Source organism: Podarcis vaucheri, assembly GCF_965113315.1.
Source record: "Podarcis vaucheri genome assembly, chromosome: 5".
Lineage (NCBI taxonomy): Eukaryota > Metazoa > Chordata > Lepidosauria > Squamata > Lacertidae > Podarcis > Podarcis vaucheri.
Window position 1 is genome coordinate 62,634,054 of NC_138763.1, and position 27,045 is coordinate 62,661,098.

General features: G+C 43.0%; 1 long non-coding RNA gene across 1 annotated transcript in view; it reads right to left on the reverse strand.

The window, feature by feature from the left end:
• Positions 1-26,256, reverse strand: part of LOC309532553 — a 42,435-nt gene extending 16,179 nt beyond the window's left edge. The window contains exon 1 of the long non-coding RNA XR_014219922.1: positions 26,218-26,256. This is a non-coding gene — a long non-coding RNA (uncharacterized lncRNA). The remainder of the gene's footprint in view (positions 1-26,217) is intronic.
• Positions 26,257-27,045: the final 789 nt, after the last annotated feature.

Here is a 27,045-nt window from a genome sequence, read left to right on the forward strand (position 1 = left end):
CAGTGTGGTGTTTTGTTTTTGTACAAAAGTAAGTCTCTAGGCTTCCTAGAAAGAAAGCTATAGGACAAAATGTGCAGATACTTTCTAACTGTTTTCTGTGAAGAAAGAGTGGTATAGCTACCTTGTGTCCTTTTCCCAGTACTGACGAATGTTCACCGTTGTTATTAGATAGCCATAGCATCAGTGTGTGTGTGATCTCCATAATCAGGACCAACAAAACATCCCTTGACAAACATAAGGTTGTTATGCGACAGCTGTCCCTCTAATTTTAATATATGCTACATTGCCCATGATAGGAATTTTGTGTTACACCACACCTTACAGCAGTCATTTTGTGTTCTCCCATGCCCTCTCCACAGCAGCCATTTTATGACTGGCAGCCCCAGAATTCTCTCAAAATTCAAAATGTACCCACATAGTCCAAAAAGGTTGCTACCCTAACCAATGGGGAGCAGCCTGCCCTTTCTCCTGGGCAACTCTTTGCTATTGCCCTCCATTAGGGATCACAGCTGTGTATGCCACACAGCTAGTCCTGCGTCCTCTAAACTCGTGGGACATCCTGAGCCAGGTACAGTGGAAGATGCCATGCCATTCACAGTGTTGAAACAAAATCCTCTGAATACCATTATCATCTGAAGCAAGGTAGATGGTGAGGGGAGAAAGTGCTTTTTGGCAATGGCACCACAGTGATGGGATGATCTCCCCAACAAGAATCAAGTGGTGCCTACTCTGGTGAAGGCTGGGCCAAATCAGGGGTCAGCAAACCTTTTCAGCAGGGGGCCGGTCCTCTGTCCCTCAGACCTTGTGGGGGGCCGGACTATATTGGGGGGGTGATGCAAGAGTACCACGAGCCCCGGTGGCTTCTTACCTGTGTCTTGTGAGCAACAGGGGCTGGCGGCGGGACAGTGAGCGGTGCATGAAAGGGATCTGGAGAGGGGCTGCTTAAAATGGTGGCCACTCAAGCACTATTGCTGCTGCTGGCACCAACAAAGCCCAGCCCCCTTCCTCCTCTAGGCAGGGCAGGGAGAAGCCAGGAGGAGGGAGGGAGGAGGAGGCACTGCCGTGAGGGAGAGGGAAAGAACACGCGTGCTGGCGATCCACGTGGCAATTCCCAGACTGTCCGCAGGCAGGATCCAGAAGGCAAATGGGCCTGATCCGGCCCGCGGGCCTTAGTTTGCCTACCCATGGGCCAAATCATATAATAATAACATGGGGGAAAACATATGTCCCTTGAGTCATGAAAGGAATATCTTTTGCCTCCTTATGCTCCCACCATCAGCCTCAGCCAGCATGGGCAATTGTGAGGAATGATTGGTGTTGCGGTTCAGAAGCAACCGTATGGCACATCTCCTATGTTAACTAAATTTTGGAGCTTTATTCCTGAAGTGTGCTGGTACCTTATTTAAATCCAAACTGGTTCTGCAGTTGAGAACCTGAAATGCTTTCCAGGCCAGGTGGCTAAGTTGAGCGCAAAATGAGTTTTAAAATGTGTTCCAGCCTTAGAGAGATCTCAGGTGCTCATTAATAGTCGGAAAGTGTGCGTTGAACTCAACAAGTACCTGTTGTGTTTTAATGACACCTGCATTTTGTCCTATGGAGGAAAATGTATTGGAAGCAGATGGTGAGTGTGTGTGTCTGCCTTTGCATTGCGGCGAAAGCAGCAATGTGAAGAGTGGGAAAATATCAAGGTGAATCTTGTTGCATGAAAAATATAGTGATACAAGGGGCTCTTCCAGAAGCTCCTTGAGGCAACGGCTAGTATTTTCATTTGTTGTGATATCAGATGCCACATGCATTAACGGCACTTGTCTTGCCATGCTTGTTCGGCACACATGTCTCTAGCACTTACAGTTGTACCTCTGGTTAAGAACTTAATTCGTTCTGAAGGTCCGTTCTTAACCTGAAACTGTTCGTTCTTAACCTGAGGTACCACTTTAGCTGGGGCCTCCTGCTGCCACCGTGCCGCCGCCGCACGATTTCTGTTCTCATCCTGAAGCAAAGTTCTTAACCTGAGGTACTATTTCTGGGTTAGCGGAGTCTGTAACCTGAAGCATCTGTAACCCGAGGTACGACTGTATCTGCATCTAACTATGAAGTTTGGAGGCACCTGACCCATAAACACACTGACCAGAAAGTAAGCCCCACTGAGGCTGGCTGATTAATTTCAAAATGTATCTACAGTCATCAGAGAAAACCCAGTGGGTGTACAGAAATAGAATATAGAGCATTTTACAATCGCAAAACAGTATTAAAGCATAAAAAGCCAAAATAATTAAAAGCTGCAGAAATAAATATCGTTGGACTCCAACTCTCAGCAAGCCTGGCCAATGATCAGCGATGATGGGACTTGTAGCCCAACACATATGGAGAGCCACAGGTTCACCACCCCTGGTTTAACTGCTGAAAGCTGCGCCACAAGGTTCTTAGATGTGTAAATAGTTCCAATAGGTGCATTAGTCCAAGAAGTACAGTGGTATCTTCATTCTCGAACTTAGTCCGTTCCGGGAGTCTGTTCAGCTCCTGAAACTATTCAAAGGCACGGCTTCTGATTGGCTGCAGGAGTTTCCTGCACTCAAGCGGAAGTGTGTTGGACGTTTGGCTTCCAAAAAACGTTTGCAAACTGGAACACTTACTTCTGGGTTTTGTTCAACAACTAAGCCATTTGGGAACCAAGGTACCACTGTACAGATCAGGTCATTTCACACTGGTATTTGCAAAGATAGGAATTCCTCAGGCATCCTTAATTTCAGAAAATATTACAATTCCCTACCTGGGGTGGATGGGGGAGAAAAACACACTTGGTGTATCTTTTTCATGGCCAAGTAGACAAATTATCTCCTCCTGCTAACACACAAATACCCTCACCAAAAGCATAAATATATAGAGCCCTTCTGCTCTATACATATGCCCCATTCCGCTGCTTAAACAGCATCGTGTCATCTACCCTTAATAAACTGTCGTCTGGAAAACATTTTTTAAAAAATGATATTGAACATGAAATAGTTAGATCAACTCATCACTGAGGGGAAGGAAAGTGATATCAATAGCCAATGCCTCAGACTATGCCTACCTGTCAGGGAAAATAAAATGTGAATATCTGAGTGGGCCGTTGACTGGATTTTCCCTCAAATAGCAGTTGGCTTTTAAGACTTTTACCTTCCTAAAATAGCAAGCAAACAAACATTTCGGAGACACACTTCTTCTTTTAGAGACAGCCAGATGTGGTTTGTTGCTGTTGTACAACAGAGCAGAACACTTTGTAATTTTCGCCTTTTATACCAGCAGGCCCCCTAATGCATTTCTTTCATGAGGCAGTGTTCGGGCATTGATTGCAGCTATCATTTGTGTTCAGAATTGCCTTCTTTCAAGTGAGAACACTTCTGGCAATTCTGAATGCACCGTGTTCTTGACTAGTGTTAACCGTGGTACTTAGGCAGGCCGACAAATCAAACCGCAGTGGCAGTCTGTTTTAGGTCTGTAGGTGCAAGTAGTGCCCAATGCTTATTTCATTTCATTGACTTATTGCAATAGGCAGAGTAAGGCACAGACTGAAACGAAACACTGAATAGCATCCACGAAAACATTTTTAACATTACATTTATGAAATCTTTGGAGAAAACAAATGCAATGAAACAAACGCAGTCAGCAAGCACCTTTTTTTATAATAATTTTTATTGCATTTTTTTTCCAAATTGCAGATAAAACAGAAAAGAGAAAGAACATAGAGAATAGAAAGAAAGAAAAAACAGAAAATCACAACCATTTCAACAACTTATTTCAGATTTCTATCGGACTTCCCCACATCTCCCACATAATGCATTCTTGATAATAAAATTATCAGCAAATTATAACCTTGTTTCATGTGTTTCTTTGTACTTTCAATTGCAGTTTAAGTTTAAATCTCTTATTTTCCATTTACTCTAAAAATATAACACATTGTCATTTTTACCCATTTAAACTTTGATTTTTTCATAAATATTATCCAATTTCATATATACTCCACTTTCGTTGCTGGGGCTAACATTCCAAGTCATACGGCATCTTAAGATTCATATAACTTATAATACTTTTGCAGATAGTCCTTAAATTTTTTCCAATCCTCCTCCATTACTTCTTCTCCCAAATCTCGGATCCTTGCAGTCATCTCGGCTAGTTCCATGTAGTTCATCAATTGTGTCTGCCAGTCCTCCAGTGTGGGCAAATCTTGAGTCTTCCAATGCTTAGCAATAAGAATTCTTGCTGCTGTAGTAGCATACATGAAAAAAGTTCTATCCTTCTTTAACACCTTCTGGCCGACAATGCCCAGAAGGAAGGCCTCCGGTTTCTTGGGGAAGGTGTACTTAAACACCTTTTTTAACTCGTTATAGATCATTTCCCAGAAGGCCTTCAATCTTGGACAAGTCCACCAAAGATGAAAGAATGTCCCCTCAGCTTCCTTACATTTCCAACATTTATTATCGGACAAATGGTATATCTTAGCCAGCTTGACCGGGGTCATGTACCACCTGTATACCATTTTCATAATATTTTCTTTCAGAGCATTACATGCAGTAAACTTCATACCGGTGGTCCATAACCTCTCCCAGTCTTCAGACATGATATTATAACCAATGTCCTGAGCCCATTTTATCATAGCTGATTTAACTGTCTCATCCTGAGTGTTCCATTTAAGCAGCAAGTTATACATTCTCGATAATAACTTGGTCTTTGGTTCTAACAACTCTGTCTCAAGTTTCGATTTTTCCACCTGGAATCCTGTTTTTTTGTCTAGCTTAAAGACCTCATTAATTTGGGCATAGTGTAACCAATTTTGCACCTTATCTTTTAGTTTTTCAAAGCTCTGCAACCTCCAATTACCTCCAATGTTTTCTATTATTTCCCAATATTTCGGCCAACAGGCCTCCATATTGGGTTTTTTCCGAGCCTTGGCCTCTATTGGTGATATCCACCTCGGAGTTTTGCTTTCCAATAAGTCTTTGTATTTTTTCCAGACCATATATATTGCTTTTCTGACAATATGGTTTTTAAACATTCCGTGTTTTTCCCTTGTCATACCACAAATACGCATGCCAACCTAGCGAATTATTAAAGCCTTCCAGATCTAGGACATCAGTGTTTTCTAACAGAATCCAATCTTTCATCCAGCAGAAGGCCGCAGCTTCATAATATAACCTTAAGTCTGGCAGGGCAAACCCCCCTCTCTCCTTTGCATCAGTTAGTATTTTAAACTTTATTCGGGGCTTTTTGCCCTGCCAGACAAACTTAGAGATGTCCTTCTGCCACTTTCCAAAACATTCCACTCTGTCCACAATCTGCAAGGCTTGAAACAAAAACAACATTTTTGGCAAAACGTTCATTTTTATAGCTGCAATTCGGCCTAACAAGGATAGTTTCAATCTTGACCAGATTTCTAGGTCTTTTTTAACTTCTGACCAACATTTCTCATAGTTGTCTTTAAATAAATTCAAGTTCTTAGAAGACAGATTGACCCCCAGGTATTTCACTTTTTTGACAATGTTTAGTTCTGTTTCCTTCTGAAACCCCTCTGTTTCAATAACTGTCAAATTTTTCCCTAACACCTTAGTTTTTTGTTTGTTCAGCTTAAAACCCGCCACCCGACCAAATTTCTGAATCAATTCCAAAACTCTTTTTGTACTAGATTCTGGCTCCTGTAATGTTAAAACCAAGTCATCTGCAAATGCTTTCAGTTTATATTGTTTCGCTCCGACCCGTATTCCTTGTACCTGCCGATCCTTCCTTATCATGTTCAGCAAAACCTCCAGGACTGAAATAAACAATATAGGGGAAAGGGGGCACCCCTGACGTGTTCCTTTTTCAATATGAAGTTCTTCTGTCACCACATTGTTCACTATCAACTTAGCTTTTTGTTCTGAATAGATTGCTTCTATTCCATTCTCAAACCCCCTTCCCACTCCCATCCCTTCCAAGTTTTTCTTCATGAATTTCCAAGAAATATTGTCAAAGGCCTTCTCCGCATCAATAAAAATTAACACTGCTTTAGTGTTAATATTTGTTTGTAAAAGTTCCAGAATATCAATAATATTCCTAGTGTTATCAAACAAATGTCTACCTGGGAGAAAGCCGGCTTGGTCCTTATGAATTACTTCATTTAATACTTTTTTAAATCTATTAGCCAAAATATCTGCAAATATTTTGTAATCCACGTTTAGGAGTGAGATGGGACGGTAGTTCTTAAGTTGAGTCTTTTCAGTTTCCACTTTAGGTATCAGTGTGATGAATGCTTCTTTCCACGTATCTGGTGCCCTCCCTCCCCCCATAATCTGGTTGCAAACCTCCATTAATGGTTGTATCAAGTAGTCTTTTAACATCCTGTAGTACTTGGAGGTAAGTCCATCAGGGCCTGGAGATTTGCCTAGTTGCATATTCTGAATGGCATCCTCGATTTCCTGTTGTGTTATTTTACAGTTCAAGATTGATCTCTTCTCTTGAGATAGTTCTGGTAGGCCATTGTCTTTCAAGAATTGTTCTATCTCAGTTGCTTCCTCGGACCCTTGTGTATACAGTTTTTTAAAATATTTCTGGAAACACTTTCTAATTTCTCCCGGTTTCTGAATATTTTTCCCTTCAACTTCTAGGTTGGTAACATAATTTAATTTTTGTCTCTTTTTCAACTGCCAAGCTAGCAGTTTCCCACATTTATTCGCAGATTCAAAAGATCTTTGTTTCATTTGTTTGATTTTCCATTCCACTTCTTGGTTGATCAATTTCGTATATTGTGACTGGTGGAATTTGATTTCTCTTAAAGTCTCTTTTGATTTTGGATTCAATCTTAATTTTTTCTCTCCATCTCTTATCTTCTCTAGTATCTTATCCTTTTTCCCATTCCAGAATTTTTTCTTAATCGTATTCTGTTGTATCAGAAACCCTCTCATAACAGCTTTGCTTGCGTCCCAGATTATTCTTTTTTCCACCGAGGTATTCAAGTTGATTTCAAAATAGTCCTTTAAAGCTTTTTGGGCCTTCTTTACAATCTCTTGATCTCTTAGCAGGTTGTCATTCATTTTCCATCTGAAGGAATCGGCAGTAGTAAATCTCATTTCCATTTTCAGAGCGTTGTGGTTGGAGCAAGTCTTTGGGCAGATTTCTACTCTTGTAGTCTTAGGTGCCAGCCCTCTAGTTGTCCAAATTTGGTCGATTCTTGTCCATGACAGGTGGGCCTCAGAAAAGAAAGTTCCTTCTTTACCTAGGGGGTTTCTTGTCCTCCATAAATCAATCAAATCCATATTGTCAGTTAGTTCGAAGAAAGTTTTTGGTAGTCTTCCATCCTTGGTCAGGTTCTGGTTCTGTGACTTATCCATATAGGTAGAGACGACCCCATTCATGTCTCCCATCATGATGATGTTAGAGTAGTCCAGATAGTCCAGTAGTGTCTCATGTAGCTTCTTGTAAAATTCTGATTTCCCCTCATTTGGTGCGTAGATTCCTAGTATCAAAACTTTTTCTCCTTGGATTTGTATTTCAATTGCCAGGATTCTTCCTTGTTCATCTTTAAACAAAAATTTTGGTGATAAATTCTCCTTTGCGTAGATCACCACGCCTCTCTTTTTAACTCTGTCTGATGAAATAAATTCTTGGCCTAATCTTTTGTTTATTAACACTTTCCTATGGGACCTGGTCACGTGGGTTTCTTGCAGACAGATTATGTCCAGATGTTCTTTCTTCAAAATATGGAAAATCCTTTTGCGTTTTTCCGGGGAATTTGCACCATTAATATTCCAACTATACAGCTGTAGAGACATCCTGTATCAATCTGTTGTTGCTCTTTATGGGGCGTCTTCTTTTTTATCCGAATCCGAGGGTGCTGGCTCTTTTCCAGACTCTGGTGGAGGCCAAAGGGCTGCTACTCCCTTCTGCAGGTCTTCTCCGTGATCGTGTAGAAACTTCTGGCTATCCTCTTTCGTTTTGATTTTAATCTTCATTCCTTTGTAGTTGAATGATAGGCCTTGTGGAAACTCCCACCTGTAAGGTATTCCACTACTTCTCAGAAGTCCAGCTAGGTCAGTGTAGTTAGATCTGAGATCCAGTAGTTGTTTAGGGATATCCTTGTAGATTTGTGCTCTTCTGTCCTGGATCTCAAGTGCTTTATTAAAATGTAGGTCAAGTAGTTTGTCTCTCTCCTGCTTGGTCCTTAAGATAATCAAGCAATCTCTAGGCCTGTCTTTCCTGGCAACTCTTCCCAGTCTGAATGCAGTTGTTATTTTAAAATCTGTATCTTCCTTTATACCCCAGAATTTAGAGAATTCTGCTGTCAAAAAGCCGGTCAAATCCTCTTTCTCAATCTCTGGGATAGAGCGTAATCTTAAATTATTTTCCCTGTTTCTCAGTTCCACCATAGACAGGTAGGCCTGCTGGTCGCTGATATGTTTGTGTAGCGGCCTTACCTCTCCTTTCAATTCATCCACTTTCTGGATTGCTTGACCTGCTTTTTCATTCGCAGCCTCGGCCAATTTCCGATTTTCAGATGTAACGTCTTTTAAATTCCCAATGTCTTGTGAATGCTTAGCCACCTGTTCAGAGAGTTTAGTAATTGAAGATGTGGCTAAGTCAATTTTTGCTGTTTGGTCATCAACCTTTTTGTTCAAAATTGCAAATTGTTGTAGCATTTCCTCTAAAAGAGTGCCAGATCCCCCTGCTGCCATATCCTCAGTTGTTGGCTGTTCAGCTTCCTTAGATGGAGCTGTTGTTGAGGGTACAGCTCCCTGTAAAACAGCAGGGACTGAAGATCTGCGAGCCTGAGAGATCAGAGTTGTTTGTACAAATTGGCCTTTCCCTGCTTTCGACGCAGCTCTTGTTTTTGGTGGACCACTCATTCCACACCTGTCTTTGGATTCAAGGTCAAGCTGTCAAATATTCCATGGGAAAGACAGGCCTCAAAGTAGATAACCAAACCACAGAGAGTCAAAACAAAGTTGGTTCTCAGGAATTTGTAAATCCCAAACTCCACTAGAGGGAGTATTGTTGCAGTTCAGGAAAGAAGAAACAAAGTTTCAGTCGCCATTAAAGTTCCTGCAGTTAAATAGATTAACAATAGTCCTTAAAGAAGACTTTTTTCCACTGGCAGAGCCCTTTCAATGTTGCCACAATAGTCTATCTGAAGGTGCAAGATACAGTTATTTAATTGTATCCTCCAATGATGCCTCTATGTATCCATTTCGACTTTGTATATGTATCCGCAAAACAACCCTTTTCCCCCTGCAAGCCCGGGACTGGGGTTTTTAAAGTTTTTAAAGTCCACAAAAAGAGAAGGTCTCCAAATAAAATCAACACAATAGCAGAGAAAAAAAAGAAGGCTTGCCTTTCCCTTCAGTTGCTAGCTCCACCAGACGCATGATACTTCCCGTTTTAAAATCCCTTTCTATTGCTTCCAGCTTGTCAGTTCCTTTGCCTTTGATCACTAAGCACTACCGGGAGACGGACTTCCTTTTTCTCGTCTCCCGCTTTCAGCCAAATTTTCAATTTACAGTCCCGAATTTAATACTCTTCTTACTCACGAGTAGATGGTTTAGAGTCCAATACTTAAGGAAGAAAGGTCGGCGCTCATCAGCAACAGCCGCGCGGCTTCACTCCCGCAGAAAGAGCGATGAATCCACAGCACCGCTTCCCCTCCGCGCTTCTGGAGCCCCTTACGGGGTCCCTTCTTCGTTTTGGGGGTCGCTCTGGGTGCCCGCCGGATCCCACGGCCACGAGCTCGCTCTGCTCGTGGTTTATCTTAATGGGTCGTCGCTTTGCCGCAGCGAACGACCCTTTCCTGCGGAGCCCCTCTTCGCAGCGCAAAGAGGACCGCCATTACTTGTTTCGCGCCGCCTCCGGAAGTCGCAGTCAGCAAGCACCTTTAATGAAGTTGTATGGTGGCTCTGTGGGTTAAACCACAGAACCTAGGGCCTAGGGTTAAACCACAGAGCCTAGAAGGTGAGCTATTTGAATCCCCACGACGGGGTGAGCTCCCATTGCTCAGTCCCTGCTCCTGCCAACCTAGCAGTTCGAAAGCACATCAAAGTGCAATTAGATAAATAGGTACCGGGAAGGTACCGGGTGGTAGGAAGGTAAATGGCGTTTCTGTGCACTTCTCTGGTTCGCCAGAAGCGGCTTAGTCATGCTGGCCACATGACCCAGAAGCTGTCTGCGGACAAATGCTGGCTCCCTCGGCTTATAGAGCGAGATGAGCGCCACAACTCCAGAGTCATCTGTGACTGGACTTAATGATCAGGAGTCCATTTACCTTTATCTTTTAACATAATACATTAGACTAGGGCTTGAAGAAAGGGCCATAGATTGTTTGTTGTTGCAGGATCATTCCACTTTATATAATTGATTTTACTCTTTTATTGATTTTTCTCTTTCTCCTTATGCTGTAGTTAAACATAATGGATAAACTCTTATTGTATTTTTAGAGATATCAGAGAATATCCCTTCCTTTCTCAATTATATTCCTTGTTAACTGGTTTGAAGTCAGTATGGTAACAGGAACTGGGGGAGGAAATTGATATAATGAAATGGAATGAACTCTGCTTCATGAAACCATTCTGTTCAGTCTTAGCATCCATTAGAGAAAGTTTCATGAAAAGGGTGAATGGCACATATTCAAAACTCAGGGAATAAGTCCTGCTGGTGGCACTACGGACCCATAGGGACATATTGACACCTATGGTGGATCTGTCCATTAGCCAGTATTTGGGTAGCTTGAATGAAAAATGGAGGATGTTGACCCATTACACAATTCTACTGGACCTCGGTACCACACAAAATACAGTCTGATGCAATATTTTGCCTGTCTAGAGAGGAATTATCCGGTTACCTCATATAATTAACAAGGAAATTATAGATAGGAATAGCAGGATTCCTTAAAGTTTCCCTATGTCCATACAATACTTTTCTCCCTGACCTTTTCAATTAGCATACTTTTTTTTTTGTTCCTAATTAAGTTATGCTTTCCCGAGACTTTTATTAGATGCCCTGCTTCTAACCTTCATGAATGCAAATTGGGATTGTTTTGTTAAAACCACGCTGAAGGTAGTTTTTATTTCAACAGCTGCCCTGTTTTCATGGTTCAGTATATATATACTTCCCACTCCCAAGCATTTTGTGCTCCAAGTAGCTAAATTGCCTATAATAAATCACACTCTTTGCAAAGTGCATTGACTTTTCTATGTTCTGACTTATTAAAAGTTAGCAATTCACTGAAATCCCCACTATTTATACATAATTGGGCTGGGATTTAATCTTCCCTGATGTAAAAGGAAATGGGTGTTTCTCATTTATTGTTGTTGTTAGTTTTAATTAACTGCTTCACAAAATTAAGCAGTGGTGGTCGATATATAAACATATCTCTGCGAGCTAATTGTAATACATCTTTAAAGGAAATAAAGATCATGGGATTCCATTCTTCAGCTCGATTCATTGGGTTCTAGCCAATGCTGTCCTGCTCACAGAAGGCTGTTTGACCCATTGGGGGCTTCCGTGAATAAAATGGGAAGGTGATACAATTTCTCCCTTTTTCCTAGAGCCCCCCCCCCCATGCCACTTCCTATGCCTTTCTAGAGATTCCCCATCCTCTGAAACAATTTTTTGATTGGGTACAGGGGGTGCAGAGAGAAGGGGGAATCCACAAAACTTCCCTTTCTCTGACTTCATGGGAGCATCCGCTGGACCATAGAACATTCTGCAACTCAAATGATGGAATTAATTAAAACCCACTGTTGTTTCATTTTCCTCCGGTTGCTTGCATTTTAACCAGTTAATTGCAAAAAGGCCACTGAACAACTGCATAAACTATCACCGTATCAATACTATGTGGGGGGGGGGAGATTCTCCTTGGGGGTTCAAGTACAGAGGCTCACAGCAAATACCCAACCTGACAGACTTAATAATAATATAATATTATATTATATTTATATTAAAATTTATTAGCTTTTACAGTTTAATATTCAACAGATTTATCATATAAAAAACAAAAAAGCAAAAACAAAAATTAACACAAAACTGCCCTCACCCCATGACTTCCCTCAACTTCCCTTTCTGCTTAACAATTTGCTGGTTCTGCTTAATTTTTTATCTAATTTTTCGTCTTTTAGCTGAATGCTCTTATATTCTTTTCATTTTTATATCAGATTTTCTTCAAATTACAACTTACATTTCATTAATTTCCATATTGTTATCTCTTAACCTTTACTCTTGTGTTGTTGTTGTTGTTGTTGTTTTTACTCAAAGCCTGCTAGTGAGTTCATTTCTTTACAACATTTCTGTAAATACAACATGAATGGTTCCCAGTCTTTTTTAAAATCTTTATTGTCCTTGTCTCTGAGTCTTCCTGTGAGTTTCACAATTTTTGCATATTCCATGAGTTTAACTTGCCATTCTTCTTTCGTTGGTATCTTATCATCTTTCCATTTGGGGGCTAGTAAAATTCTAGCCGCTGTTGTAGCGTACATGAATAGCTTCTGTTCTTTTGGCAATTCCTGCCTTATAGGGCAGGAATAATAATTTATTATTTATACCCTGCCCATATGGCTGGGTTTCCCCAGCCACTCTCGGCAGCTCCCAACAGAATATTAAAAACACGATAAAACATCAGACATTAAAAACTTCTCTAAACAACCAAAGAGAAAAATGACAAGTTTTTGATCACATTTGGATGATTGTATCTTGGCTTAATAACCTGAGATACAAATGAGACTTGCACCTTACACATGCAACCAGTGACTTTATTCAGTAATGCATTCATGGACAAGAGTTCAAAGAACTTTTCTTTTGGGATACATGTCTATTAGGATTCACGCTATATAGGGGAAATGCACCTCATCTTAGCTGTTCATCCTCTACCCAACCACCTGCTGCCACCCCAGCACCTCACCATCTCTCATCCAGCCATATTCCTTGAAAACTCAGTGTGAGATGGTGAATAGGTAAGGCCCCATTCACTTCAAAGGCATAGTCAGGAGCAATGTGGATTAAGAGCTCAGTATTAGGAGTGATGTGACTTGGAAAACAAGGCAAGCTGCAGGGCAACAGAGCAACAGTGCTGCTGCATGTATGAGAGGGATGCCATTGCTCTGAACTCCTTCATTGGAGGCTCAGGTTGTATATATGTGCAAATAAACCATATATCATAAAGGCACCCCAGTCTCTGCTGTGCCTCATTTCCCAAAAGGAAACACAGACCCTGGTAAGCCCCTGGAACTCCCTGGAATCTCAGACTGCTGTGGAGATTGTGGGTGGCGTATAACAGTATGTTTTTAAGCACAGAATGGAAAATCGAGTTGCACCGCACACATAGCTTCAAACAACTAGATTACACCCAGGGCATCAGAAGGGGAGGTAGCGACAGTTTGAATGCAGGTCAAAAACATTCCACACTTTTAATTCTCCACTGACATTGTGCTCTGAAAAGAGATTACTAAATACCTATGTGTGAAATTATGAGAAGATATTGGTACTGTATGTGACATTTGCCAGGAACGCTCATGTCCCAGAAGGAAAAACCCTTAGTTGCTCTTCATCAAGTACATTTCATGTCTGATCTGTTAATTTGTCTGTCTTTGCTCTGAACTGACACAATTCCCCTTCATGTGCTACAGAGCTACCTGAAATATAAATTAAATCATGGCCCCTGCAGAATGCTTCATACATATTGCACAGTTACCAGACTGCGTGTGAGGTGAGATCACGGGGATGGTTTCATCATCCTGCTCTTTAAAATGTCATATTTAAGCCTCTTGTTGTGACTGACATTGGGACCCTAATGGAAATTCAGCGAATGAACAGCGTTGCTTATTTCTTCCAAACAGATTCTGAGTAGGCAGGGAAATGGATTCTCTGGGCACGCAAAAGGGGAATCCCTCAGTGTTTTCTTACTGGGTGGCTTCTCAAGTGTCTAACACTGCTCCATCTCTTATAGAACAATCAAAAAGCACATTTGTGCTGGGTTAGGAAGTGGGGGTTGGATTGGGCACCAGTCTCTGCCTGTGGGCTCACACCAGCACCACTTTGCTGAAGTCACTTTGCCCTTCCACCTGCCAAGTGGGCAGAAACCTGCGAGAGAGGACATTCCTGGGACAGAGAGGGGCTAAGCTGTCCCAGGATCCATTGGGTCCCAAGCCAGTCACATGACAGCATCAGGCCCAATCACCGTGCCAGACCCAGGGTGGCAGAGCAATCTGCCTGCCCCCCACTTTCAGCCCTGGGCAGCATGCTCAGCAGGGCTGTGGAGTCACTGGTGGATGTGCTGCTCCATCAAACCACACTTCATAACGCATGCCGTTTCATCTAAAAATGTGCCAACTCTGATACACAAAATCTGACTTTAAAAAACCAAAACCAATATAGATATTTATTGGGCCTCCCCAAATCAGATGCCCCCAAAGTGCCCACATCTCAGCTTACATCATAAACTTCAAGGCTGAAACCAAGGTTACTCATTGTGTAAACATGTGGCTTTGCACATGAAATATGGGCAAATACGCAGTGTGATTCTACAAATGCCTATTCACTGAGTTCTGGCTGCAGCTCTCTGAGCCTGTTGATGTTTCTGAGCACTTTTCAAAGGCAGCCCCACATGGAGCCTCTTGGGGAAAGGGAGAGGGGAATCTGAGTTGTTCTTCAGGCACAGATGAGCCCTCCACTATCGCTGGCCATTGACCATGCTGGCTGAGCTACTGGGACTTGGAATCCAACAACATTCCCCATTCCAGTCTTAAGGGAACAGCGTACAACAAATTCCCTGTGCCTGAACACACACCTGTTTCACCATTGCCAGACAGGTTGCAGAAAGATGCATTTTATTGGGCACCCTTTGGATTGCATTCAGTCTGGAAGGTCATAAGTTGTTGGGGCCTAAATTGCATGCATTGGGACTCAGAAGTGGCATCAGGTAAAGGCTTCAAGGTCAAGTACTGGGGAACCGAGGCTCAAATTAAGCCCCACTGCTGACTGACAATCCTGCAGTTGAGCTGTTCTCAGCATGATGGGGGGAGTCAGGTAGAAAAGGAATACTAATAGAGGCCTTCTTCAAAGCAGCGGGTTGTTCTTTTCCATTTTCTTTTTCTTTTGCCGAATACACTTTCTACATTTGTTACCCCTGCGCCTCATGGGCTTGTAGTTCCTAATCCATCACCGAGTTTTCTGAATTAGCAAGCAGCAATTATGCATGCTTTATTCGCTGGGTGTAAAAATGAATTCTTAACCTTTCAACTTGTGAGCAGAGGCTTTCCATTCAAAGCAGAGATTTGCCGTATTATTAGCATTCTAGAGAAGGCGGCTGCTTGAGAACGGATGTGAAGACATTTCCTCTGTTTTACACATTTCTCCACATTTGAGAAACTAGTGCGGGAGCCAACAAAGGGAATCTAAACTGTAATGATAAATCTCCCCAATATTTTAAGCATTTAAGTTACTTCATGTCTCCATTTTGATTCATGTCCAGAGGCAGATTCTAAAAGGCCCTGGAAGTTCAAATAGTTCTTATCTATATGTTTTAAATGTCAAATGATTCTCGGCTACAGTAAAATTCATGAAGGAGCAATACCGCCACCCAGTGACTGTTTACATAGACAATTATGTCAGAGTAAATCCTGCGAGTTACGTTTACAATGGCTGTTGGATTTTGTTGCAAACATATATGAGGAGGAGTCACGGCAAACCGCCATTCTTTGAAAAAATGCATGAGGTGTGTTGCAGAAATAGGTGGGGGGCAAAATAGAAGCTGGTTTGAGGGAAAGCGCATCAAACAGGAGTATTTCTCAAGAAGATATGGGATACCTACAGATTGCGGCTAACTCAGCTTCAAGCACCAGCAGTGGGAGCACTCTGGAGCCAGAGTAAGTGGCAATGTGCACAGGGGTTTTTTTCAGCTGAAACTCACAGGTGGGGTCCATTACCATTACCATTACAGTGGTACCTCAGGTTAAGAACTTAATTCGTTCTGGAGGTCCGTTCTTAACCTGAAACTGTTCTTAACCTGAAGCACCACTTTAGTTAATGGGGCCTTCCACTGCTGTCGCGCAGCCACACAATTTCCTGATTAAAGTTCTTAACCTGAGGTACTATTTCTGGGTTAGCGGAGTTTGTAACCTGAAGAGTCTGTAACCCGAGTTACCACTGTATAAGAGAACAAGGGAGGCATTCAGGATGAGTTCTGGTACCTCTTTTTCTAGAAAAATAGCAGTGCACACAGCCAAAGAGTCAAGACCCTAGAACAGAGCTTTCCAAACTTTTCATGTTGGTGACACACTTTTTATATGTGCATCATTTCGCGACACAATTCAGTTTTACTAGCAAACCAGGAGTAGTGAGGGGAGTGTTTGCGTGACACACCTACACACTGCAGCCAACACACTAAACTGTCACAACACACAGTTTGGAAAACTCTGCTGCTCTAGCACATACAACATAACAATGCACAGAAAGCCACAGCAAATAACCAGCACAGAATGCCATATTTAAGGTAGCCGTGAGTTTTGTTTTCCTTGCATGTCTGTTAGATTTTTTTTTTAAGGGTTTGATGTCAGATTTTGTTTTTGAAATGTTTTAAAAGTATTTGGTACATGCTGCCCAGAAAACTGTATATTATGGGGTGGCATACAAATGCCATTATTAATCATCATCATCATGATTTTCAGGCAGACCACAGTAGAAGGCAGATTCCTGGATTGGATCAGAATTGTTTGAGGTGAGGCAAGAAATAAAGATTCTGTTACCTGCAAGACTAGATTATTGATGCATCACAAATGACAAGCCTGTGTGTTTTTGGAGGCAGGAAAGGCTTAAAGGAGAAAAGATAAAGCCTGGTTCTATGACAGATCATTGGCCAGCTGGTCTGTACCAACCCATACCCATGGACTGCTGGAATGTTTGAAGAGAATGCTGGATTAGCTAAACCTTAATCTGATCCACCAAAGCCATTATTATTATTATTCTTTTAAGCAAGATTGCATACTCAATATAACTTTGAAGTTGCCAGAAGCGACACCTCAATGCCTTCCCTATGTAATGCACCAGGAGGACTTTGGGCATCACATGGCAGGACAGATGCTCAAATAAAGATGTGTTCTCCCAAGGCCATATCCTGTTTGCACTTCTGTCTCAGCAATGGATGCTGGCTTGGTCATGGAAGATGGCAGAATCCCCAAGGATGGGCTCTGTGAGCAGCTGGCTTCAAGCGCCAGGCCTGTTGGCAGACCAACTCTGCGTTACAAAGACGTCTGCAAATGTAACACGAAGGCTGCCGACTTTAACCCCAACCATATGGAAATCCCTTGCAAACGATCACAGTGGTTGGAGGTAGACAGTCAAGTAATTGTATCCATAGCAGTGACCACAGGAGGAATGACTGCTGGAGGTAATTAAGTGTAGGTAATTAAAAAGGAGGATTTATTGCAAAAACAAAAAGATAGCTCCGGACGGCTCTCACAAAGCCTCCGGCATCACTACTCAAGATGACCCTTCTGAAGACTTCTTCCGGCATCGCCAGAAGACATTGAACTTACAATCCTTACGTCTCGTTTTGCTTCATATCTAGCAGCCCTCCCATTAGCCAATTCTTTGGACTTAGTGGATCAGCTCTAACCTCTTCCTTTTATGAGAGGCTGTCTCTGAATCTATTCATTCCTATTTGTGCTTCCGGCGAGCTTTGGCTGTGTTCTAGCCTGCTCTCAGCTACTGCCTTATCAGCCTCTCTGTCAAGGTCAGGAAGAGCCAAAGTCTGCAGCTGCTGGCTCTCCTCTGCCTGACTCACATCAAAGCCTCGCTGTTACTGGCGGCTTTCTGCACTTGGCTGCAAACCTTCGCTTGGAGCTGGTTCATTCCTGACAGTCATGGTGCAGCTGTATTGGCAAAAGCGGATGCCTTCACCTACCCCACCTGCAACAAACCATGTCTCTCCCACATTGGTCTCTACAGCCACTGCCATAGCTGCAACCTTCTAACAGTTTGACTTCACCTGCAAAGGAGCACTCTTCCATTTCCTCCTGAGAAAAGATGGGTGTCAACAACAATGGGTAGCCAAGGGGTGAGAAGACTATGACCCTCTGGGTGTTGATGGACTATAACACCTATACAGCCTGATCATTGGTCAGGCTGGCTAGGGCTGATGAGATCTGGACTCCAGGAACTTATGAAAGCCCACAAGTTTCCCACTCCTGAGTTAAAGAGACCCTGAGGATGCATCTTGCGTCATACATTGTAAGCATGCTTGCTGCCAGGGAGTGGACTGAACAGCAGGGCTGGGAAGTCTCCCCTTGGTCCATTTGGCTCCTCTCGGAAGAGGAGGGGGAGGGAGAAGGTTCACACACACACCCCTTGTCTCCAGCAGTTTCAGGAGGAGAAGGAGACAGGGCTGATTTACAGCCGAGTGAAGAAATGCCTAGTTACGAGATAGTGGAGAAAGAGGGGGAAGTGAGAGAGCAGCCAGCAGAGACCTCCCTGGAGAGTCTGGGAGATCCGCCTTCTCCAAGAGCTTGTCGGTCCCTCCGCATTCAAAAACAGAGTCCTGGGACTTCCCGTAGGTACTCAGGATATTGTTGGGGGCAGAAGAGGAGGGACTCAGAGTAGCCAATGTCTCCTTTGCATGGAGACATGGATTCTTTGTCTTGCAACCAGATGACTGAATAATAATAAAAACAACCAACAATTAACTGGTTAAAATGCTTCAGGGGGAGGAGGGGGTCCTCCACGCCTGACACCTGCAGACTATGAAGATTCTTGTTTTGTTTTGTTTTTGTTTTAAAAGGTAGGCAAGTCAAAAGTGAAGCCTGCTTACCCCAGCATAAACATGATCAATGGCAGAGTGCTGCCCTGATGGAGCTCAGCTGGCCCACTTTTTACAGCACGACTCATCTCCCCCGCTCTAAATGCTAGCAATGTGAAGAAGTGTAAAAGCCTCCTGCGTTTTTGCCATTGATTGAAACCATTGATTAAAAGAGATGGCACAGGCTGTAAAGAACCCTTCTGAAAATATGTTTGCGTGACCATGAGAAGAAGCATTCCGTAAGCCAAACATAGTCTTATATGCGAAGACATTTGGTCCATTTATCTCAGTACTGCCTGTGCATTGATCAAACTCGGATCTTTCCCAGCCATGCTACTTTCAACCGATGAGGTTAGGGAGTGAATGTAGGTCAAGCTGCATAGGAAGCATGTGTTCTGACATTAAGGTCACATCTATACCATACCAAGGGACTCTTATACCACTTTAACAGTCATTAAAGGTACCCCTGCCCGACAGGGCCAGTCATGACCGACTCTAGGGTTGCGCGCTCATCTCGCTCAAGAGGCCGGGAGCCGGCGCTGTCCGAAGACACTTCCGGGTCACGTGGCCAGCGTGACGAAGCTGCATCTGGTGAGCCAGCACCAGCGCCACACAAGGAAACGCCGTTTACCTTCCCGCTATAAAGCGGTCCCTATTTATCTACTTGCACTTAGGGGTGCTTTCGAACTGCTAGGTGGGCAGGAGCTGGGACCGAACAACAGGAGCTCACCCCGCCACGGGGATTCAAACCGCCGACCTTACGATCAGCAAGTCCTAGGCACTGATGTTTTACCCACAGCGCCACCCACGTCCCTTTAACAGTCATTACGTCTCCCCAAAAATCCTGGGAAGCATAGTTTGTGGAAGGTTCTGACCTCACAGACCTACAGTTGTCAAGCCTTCTTAACAAATCACAGTTCCCAGAATCCTTTGTGGCTGCTAAAGTGGGATGAGAGCTCTTCAAATGTATAATGTAGGTGTGACCTTTAAACAATGGGCTGTTTCAGAAAGATCAGACGAGGTCGCTTCCAGGTGATCTGTTTATTGTGCATTCCTCCTATTTTTTGTGGGGAGATAGATTATTGTGCCAATTCTTTACTGATGAGTTATTTGCTTGTGGGGAGGTTAGCTGATGCTGCAGCAAGCAAACGTTACTCCACAATTTCTATGGCATTTCCCCCATCACTTTCATTCTTGCAAAATGTCCAATCTTTCAGGTTTGTACAGAAGAGCTCTGAATCAACTTCAATTGTGCATCCTGAATTAGAGACAGTCCGGAAGCACAATTTAGGCGCCCACAGCTGTAATACCTGGAAGATAAATGAACCAATCAAGCTGGATTAATTCATTTCAAGAAAGGTTATTGGAAAGGCAGCAACTGCTTAATGGTTATTCATACAGTTTAATCTAACCATTCACTACAGCAAAGGGGCTTTGTGTGCTAATGGGAGGTTTGGTGTCAATGTGAAATTAGGTTCATCTGAAGGCAATGTTACAGCACTGCTTGCAATTTTCCATTCAGAAATTAGGTTTATCAACATGGTTAATAGCCTTAGTCCTGTGCTACAGATTCCATCATAGCTGGCCATTGTCCATGCTTGCTGGGGTAGATCGGAGCTGGAGTTCAGTTATGTCTGGAAGGCACAACATTGGCAATCCCGACCAAATCTGATGAAGTGTTCTAGAGAACTCAAAAGCTTGTGCATTATTTGGTTTGACATGGTTGGCATAATAAAATGTATTGCCCTCATATGAATGTTGAGATATATCTTATGGGCCCTGACATCTACCTTCTGTTTTTGAGATAGGAGAGGAATCACCAGAGCCAAGAGGATGACAGCATGATTAACATGGAGGGTCAAAGATGCTATTAGAGACAAGAAGGCTTGCTTTAGAAAATGGAAGCCTTGTGCATATGAAGAGAATGAAAAAGAACACAAACTGTTGAAGAAGCAGCATGGCTTCTGCAATAGCAAATTCTGTCTCATTAATCTAGAGGGTTTTTTCACTGAGTATATAGAAAGAGATGATCGCATCGACATTGTGTACTTGGACTTTCAAAAAGTACCACATCAAATACTCTTGAGTAAGTTTAGCAGCCAGGGAATATGATGAGTACAGGCAATGACTGATTTAGGTGAATCCGAATGACATGCAATTGTGCACACGTGCATGACGTCAAACCTAGAAGTAGCCCCAAAATGTCCTAAAAGCATCACAAAAAGGGGCAGAACGGAGTTGAATGGACTTATGCATGCTCCACTGATGCACACAAGGGTCCAGAATGTAACACCTGTGCAAAACAAGGATTGCCTGTAGTTCACTTGTGGAGCATTAAATGATTAAGAAAGAAGAAGCAAAGAGCAGGAATATATGGCCAGTTTTCCCAGTGGAGGGATGAAGATGTCTTTCAAGAATCTGTATGGGGACTTGTTCATATATGATCTAGAGGCAGGGGTAAACAGATAAGTAGCCAATGATACTAATTATTCAGGGCGATTGCAAGCGGATTATAAAGATCTCCAAACATATCACTCCAAACTGGATGGTAACATGGAAAGTGCTGTTCAGGGTAAGCAAGCATGAAGTGATGAAAATTGTGGCAAAAACAACAACCTGGCAGTGACTGACTAGGAATGAGCCCTTAGATAGCTTGATGAAGACGCTGAACCAGTGTTTTGCAGCTGTGAAAGAGGCAAAGAATTTGTTGCATTTATTTGCATGCAATGTCCACTTTGGTCCTAATATCCATCGTAGTCATGTGCCCTACTTTACAGATGACAGTCCTCTGTTTGAAGATGCCTGTTTGAGGACTGTCCCATCCATATCTGGTTAAAAAGCAGGAGAGCAGAAAGTGGGAGAGCAGAATCCTTGAAGTTGTTCATCAACAGTTAGCAGTACCTGGGTAGCAGATTGGGCAGACCTGGACACAGTATTCCACCCTATGTTGAGATGCATTACATTTCTACTTTTCAGTCATGATTCCTAAATTTGTGTCTGTACCTATAAATTACCATTTGCAATTTTTATGCAAAGTGGTCTCCTCTTTTTTTGGTGACGCATAACTGGTTGTCTTAATAATAGCTGCCAAATAGTGATTTCTTTCAGTTTCACAGCATCCCTTCTTCATAGATTAAAAGCTAATTGGTAACCACAAAACAGTAGAACAGAGAAATACTACAGAGGATGCGATGTTTAAAATGAAGTTTTCCAGGGTTCTTTGTTACACAGTTATTGACTGCAGAGATTGCATTGTCTGTGTCTCATTTTCTGAGCTACATCTCTTGAAGATGAACCTGTAAGGCCTGTTTGTCTTAATGACAGCATGTTTGCACAACACCTGTGCCAACTGCAGAAGTATCATTACTGCATTGAAGTGCAATGGAGTCTATTGTGCTTCATGTCAGCTTCACAATAAGTGCCATTAATGGTATGGTGAGTGTGCACACAAATATCTGCCTGGAATACCTCAACAGTATTCCAATAGCAGGCCTATAGGTTAACAGTAGAAGAGGAGAATCATAAACAAGGGAGGAAAATCACCTATAATGCATACATATGCCAGCCAGCAGGTGGCAGCATTATACTTTTCATATAACTGTGTTGCTAATATGGCTCTCTCAACATTCAGAAAAATGTAAGAGACTTTCTCCCGTTGATGCTGATGAGAGAATGAGTTGATGGTGCATAAAATGCCTGCTTATATTGACTGTTTATCTCTCGGCTATCTTTCTTTATTCATTCATTAAAACAAAAACAAAATGGATTCTTCAGATCATATCAGATTTTTCTTTCACTGCCAGGCATAAGACTAACCTATTTTCGTGTCCATTTGCAAAAAAACAGCTGCACACTCTTTTCATTGATGCCACTTTGCCTCGGATTTTAATGCTCCTGTCAAAAGGTATGCAATAAACATTGAAACGATGCTCTGTTGCTTTTCTGCCGTCACAAGGTATTCGTGTACATGAGGAATTTCTGTGATAAACACATTCATGGTGGAAAGTTGCATTTATCACAGTCATATTGGTGTCTGACCTCTGTCAAGCTGGGAGGTCAGTTCACCTCTTCATTCAAAATGGAACTATTGCCTCTGGAGCAAAGAGGCATGAGAACATAAGAAAAACTCTGTTGGATCATCTAGCTCAGTACCCTATTCTCACAGTGGGACACCAGATCCCCATGGGAATCCTGCAAGGAGGACTTGAGCTCAATAGCCCCTCTCCCACACATGCTTCCCTGCATCGTATCTCTGATCCTGGAAGTAAGGTAAAAGTAAAAGGTAAAGGACCCCTGGACGGTTAAGTCCAGTCAAAGGTGACTATGGGGTTGCGGCGCTCATCTCACTTCAGGCTGAGGGAGCTGGCATTTGTCCACAGACAGTTTTTTGGGTCATGTGGCCAGCATGACTAAACCACTTCTGGCACTGTGATGGAAAGCAGAGCGCACGGAAACACTGTTTACCTTCCTGCCACAGCGGTACCTATTTATCTACTTGCATTGGTGTGCTTTGGCAGGAGCTGGGACAGAGCAACGGGACCGCACGCCAACATGCGGCTTTGAACCACCAACCTTCTGATCGGCAAGCCCAAGAGGTTCGGTGGTTTATACCACAGCACCACCAGCCAGCATGACTAGTAGTCACTGGAAAAGAGGTCCTTTGGACTAATGGAAATAAATAGGAAATGGGAGAGTGTGGTGATAGATAGCATCCAGTGAAAGGTCATCTGAGCTTCAGTGCATCCACCGTTATTTATCCTACCACATAACTAAGGCATAGGAATTTAAATGAATGTCTGCAGCAGAAAAAACCAAAACCAAAACAATATCCTGAGGATATTTAATTGTAATCAAGGCTCATTGTATTCAGTGTAGATGTGCTTAGGGTTACAGCCTCAGGCAATTTTTTTTTTATTAAGTTTCTCTCTTCCTTCCCCTGCCCCACCCCTGATAACCCTTTTCAGTATCCCGAATCACCATGTCATTTGATCACACATTTGATCTCAAAATAAGCTTTAAGGATTTGCTCAGGCTTTGGTGCATAAAAATCCCAATGCAGAATACTATGGCATTCTCCAAGGAGCCAAAGCAAATAATGAAATGCTACATTAACATATAGTGGCAAAATGAGGATATAGCTCTCCCTATGTAAATCCTTTGGCCCGTTATCTCACCGAGACGGCTATGCAGTAAATCTATCATGAATATTATTTTTAAAAGAGAAATATACATTGTTAGCGAGGCTGAGTCATCTGAAAACACTATTGATATATATTAGAAGCACAGACAAATGCTGTGTGTCAAAGATCCCACAAACTAAACCCAGCAAACTCAGACTTCCTGGCCCTTATCCTAAACAGATACAGCACAGCACAGAGGGACTAAAAGCACAGTCCAGCAAGGGATTCTCATGAGCAAACACAACGGAAACAAATGAGAGTTGCATGAGAGGCACTATCGCTTTTTTACATCACTTCTGAGAAATGCCAAGGAGGATTCCATTCACATCATAAAGGATGCTACAAGACTGGCAAAATAGGGTTAATACGGGGAAACAGCTGAAGCTCAGTGGCAGAGTAGAAAGTCCCCCGTTCAATCTCCAGGGAAAGCTGGGAGATTTCTGATCTCTGTCTGAAATCCTGAAGAGCTGCTACCAGTCATCATAGACTGAGGATTGGGAACCTGTGGCCTTCTAGACTACAGCTCCTGTTACCCTGATGATAACCATACTGACTGGGGCTGATAGGAGTTTGAGTCCAACAGCATTTGGGAGGTGTCACTCCTGGTGCAGACAATACTGAGCTAGGTAGTGGTCTGACTGAGCATAAGAAAATAAGACGTGCCTGCTGGATCAGGCCTATGGCTCGTTTAGTCCAGCATCTTGTTCTCACAACAGACGAGATGGCTCTGGGAAGATTGCAAGAAGGACCTGAGTGCAATAGCACTCTCCCCTTCTGCGCTGTGCAGCAATGGATTCAGACAAGCTGGACTCCACCCCCTGCTTCAGCTACATTTCTCAGGGACATTGATGCCCACATGGACCACAACAATGGACATCTTCCCCAGGACCTTGGTATTTAACTGAGATGACTCGTGGCTTCTGCAGTGTTCGTATAGACCCAGTGCCACTGAAGACCTCGCTTAGGCAGCTCTTTCAGATTCTCTAGGCCATCCACTTTAGTCTTGATGGGAGTTATTCTGCGGGTGCCGAGAGCCCAAGCACACAGCCAGAAGCAGGGCCAGTCCACTGATGAGGCAAGGTGAAGGAATCGCCTCAGGTGGCAGAATGCACAGGGGCAGCAGATCCCAATGTAGATCTTTATTTGCCACCCCCACCCCCCTTGTTTCTGACGCAGGTCTTCACTCACCCCTTCTTCCATGGTGGGGAAGCACCATTTTTTGGTTCGCCTCAGGTGCCACAATGTCTTGGGCCAGCCCTGCCCAGTAGGAACATGATCATAGAAATTATGCCCTGTGAAAAACACTGGATTGCCCCTCACCCAGATGCTGTCTATTCTTCCTTTTGCAAATTATTTCTCTCCCATTTGCATTGTGAGCAAAAGAGGTTTATACTCCTCAAGCTTCTTCTTGCCATAGTTAGACTGCAAGAGTTTACGAGGCTCTGCTGCTGTGGCTGTGACACTCCATCACTAGAGTGCTGTTGTACCTTCAAGATCCTACTTCGGCAGCTTCTTCCTTCCTTGCCTGTTGAGATCACTGTTATTCCATTTCCTGATCACAGTTCAAAATCAGGAGGCAGCAGCCAAAACAACAGTGGAAGGACGGAGTGGGGAAGCAAGCTATAAACATAAAGGGCCATGGAAAATGCCAAAAACAGCGACTATTGCTTTATTTGAACTAGTTTTCAACATAGCAGCAGCTACTTAGCCTTTCTCCGGAAGTATTGGGGATTCCCCAAGAGTGATGGACTTCCTGGCATTGAAAGAAGAAACGGCACCATATGCAGCGCACTCAAAGCTCGTGGCTCCCCCCAAAGAATCCTGGGAACTTATTCCCCCAAAGAATCCTGGGTTTATTAAGGGGGCTGAGAACTGTAGTTCTGCTAGGTGTGAACTACAGATCCTGGGATTCTTTGGAAGAAACCATGCATTTTAAATGTGGACGGGTGTGGATGTGACCACAGTCCTAGAATTGGCAAAGGAATGCTGGTTTTGTTTCATGATCTTTGTAAGAAGCATTCCAAGATTACATTTGCAAAATCTTAAAGCAGCTTCCTTTACGGGGAGAGCATTGGGCGTCTGCGAGTGCTAAACACACACACATGCACACACACACACACACACACACCCCAGTGACATTTGTTTTGATTAACACTAAAGGAGAAATTATAAGCTCCTGTTAACAGCTACCAAAATAGAAACCCACAAGCAATTTAAAAAAAAAAAAAGAATTGTAGCTGTTTCTGACTTACTTACATTGTGATGGCTCTTCCCTTCCCCAGGGGCCTTCTGCTGATCCCCCTCTCCTCCCCAACTCCTGTTTGTTTATTTATAGCTGTCTCCAGAAGGAAAGACATAAGAATTTGTACTATCTTTAGAACATAATTCTGTCACACATTTCAGGAAGCAGCCACGCTTCATATTCATTGGCTCCTTTTCAAACCCCACCTTAGAGAGGTTATTAATCCTTTCATTCTCAGAGAGCAAACAGACTTGTTGGTTCACGTGAGAGATATGTGGAGAGACGAAAGGCCTTGAAAGGTAGAAATGCTGTCTCAAGTCACTTCTGCCCTCCATTTAAAAAAAAAAGACCTGTTTTAGAGTGAAAGGATAGACAGAGCATCTGAAACCACACCTAGCTTACAAATCAAATGCACGGTTCTTTTAATTTTGCTTCTGGAAAATACACACAGAGACATGCATGCATGCATTTCCACTGCAAGGTTAGGGTGACACTGGAGGCAAATTCTGAGGTTTTAATTAAGGCTTCACCTAACGAAGCTGCTGGAAATGGGAGGTACAGCCTTTTAGAAAATGAGCACAGGAGCAATCTGATAACTGAGTGATGCCTGCTGTGGAGAAGGGGTGTTCTGAGCATGTCTCTGCCCTAGAGAGCTTATTGGTTTCCTCAAAGTGTGGGCAACATTGCTTGCAAAGTCCCTAACTGGTGGGCTTTGAAACTGTTTCTATGGATACTTGGGTGGGGGTGGGGGTAGGCCACCATTGTAATACCATTTGGGGATTTTCCAAACAGTGTGTTTTCCCCTCCCCTTGCCAGCTAGATAGGTATGTTGTTGTTGTCGT